General features: G+C 41.3%; 1 pseudogene; it reads right to left on the bottom strand.

Moving 5' to 3' along the window:
* Positions 1-219: 219 nt before the first annotated feature.
* LOC124960628 (olfactory receptor 4C45-like) lies at positions 220-1,145 on the bottom strand (annotated as a pseudogene).
* Between the last annotated feature and the right edge of the window lie 816 nt (positions 1,146-1,961).

The following is a 1,961-nucleotide window of genomic DNA, read 5'->3' as shown; positions in this document are numbered from 1 at the left end:
GTTTACAGAGGTGTACATTCTAAGTACCCTGATTTGATTATTGTATATGCTCTACATGTATTGAATTATCACACTGTACCCCATGAATACCTACAATTATAAGCCAATTAAAATTATGATGCATACAGGATAATTGACAGTCCCAATTTTAATCAGTCAAGGACAACAGAGCTTAGACCATCACTCAATATTCTTGCCTGAACACACTGACCACAGGGTTTATTTGTGATCTGCTTTCAGCATTTGACCCCAGAGCTTCTTCATAACCTTTTTCACTTCCTCATTTCTGAAGGTGTAGATCAAAGGGTTTAACATAGGCATCACTAGGGTACAAAACACTGTCACAGCTTTGTCACTGGGGAGGGAGACCACAGGTCTGAGGTACAGGTATGAGCAAGGACAAAGAACAGGACAACGACCGTGACGTGAGAGGCACAGGTAGACAGGGCTTTGCGGCACCCTTCAGAGCTGTGAGTCCTCAGGGAGCACAGGATGACCACATAGGAAGCCACCAGCATGGAGAAGATGATCAAACACAGTGACCCACTGTTGGCAGCAATCAGGGGCCCCAAAGTGTGGGTGTCCATGCAGGCCAGCTCCAGGAGAGGAATTAAATCACACATAAAGTGGTCGATGACATTGGGGCCACAGAATGGTAACAGGGCCATAAACAAAATCTGTATGCCCCCATGAATGAACCCCAAGACCCCAGCCGCCCCCACCAGGAAAACACACACCTGCCGCCTCATGATGGTCATGTAGTGCAAGGGCTTACAGATGGCCACGTAGCGGTCACAGGCCATGGCCATTAGCAAGATGATCTCAGCTGCAGCAAAGAAATGTTCAACAAAGAGCTGAGTCATGCAGCTACTGAAGGATATGGCGTTCCTTTCAGAGATCAAGTCAAAGATCATTTTGGGTGCTATGGAGGAAGAGTAGAAACCATCTATAATGGACAAACAGGAGAGAAAGAAGTACATGGGAGAGCCCAGGGCTGGGCTGATGAAGATGGTGATGGAGATGAGCGTATTACCTACCAGTGTGATCACATAGGTCACCAAAAACACAATAAATAAGAATTTCTGCAGATCTGGATTTTGGGTGAGACCCAGAAGGATGAATTCTGTTACATTGCTCATCTTTCCTGTCAATTTAGTTTGTATTTTGGGCACATGGCTCATCTGAAAAAAACCACAATATTTCTGAGTGATGATATTTCAGATTCCATGTTAAAATATTCCATTGTCTCCTGGTCTCTGAAATGGATGGAGTCAGGCCTTAATTACTTCAGCTCTTTTGCAGGTAGTTGTAAAGAACACTATTGTAATAAAATAGTGATGATATCTTACAGGTGCCACAAGAAATCAAGTTGTTGTTTTGAATGTTGACTTATGTTTGACTTCTGAACATCCTTTCTTTCTCTAAAAAATCTCAAAGATGGCTTTCCTTCATTCCTGAGAGGAGAACAAATATCATCAATAACAATTATTTTGAAGTTGTAATTCTTTATCTTCATGGACATCTATGGACATATGAACACTATATTTTATTAAAGTAAACCATATTGTATAAAACAGTGCCACCTTTCTCTGAATCTGAACCAGCTCTGTTTTCTGACCTGTGGTTCCTCTCCATCATATGAATGCATATGTACATAGGATAAAACTGCAGGTAGTTTTTTTTTTCCTGAATGCCAAGGAATTATCTAGTACACCTCATTGAGAACCATTCGTTCCAAAGCCCCTGATGTTGTGGATGTCTCTATGCCACCCTTCCATGCTGCTTCTTTCCACATCTTTGGATGTGGATGTAAACAGTACAATGTTCCCCTGAAAATTCACAGTATTTCACAAATAAATTTTCCTTGCTTTGGAATTTCAAGATACAGTGTTATACTCTGGATTAAATGTATTTCCCCAGTCACATTTTACAACTGGAATTAAAAGAGACATGAATTTATC

Source organism: Sciurus carolinensis, chromosome 11, assembly GCF_902686445.1.
Source record: "Sciurus carolinensis chromosome 11, mSciCar1.2, whole genome shotgun sequence".
Classification (NCBI taxonomy): Eukaryota; Metazoa; Chordata; class Mammalia; order Rodentia; family Sciuridae; genus Sciurus; species Sciurus carolinensis.
This window is presented reverse-complemented; position numbering and strand designations above follow the sequence as displayed.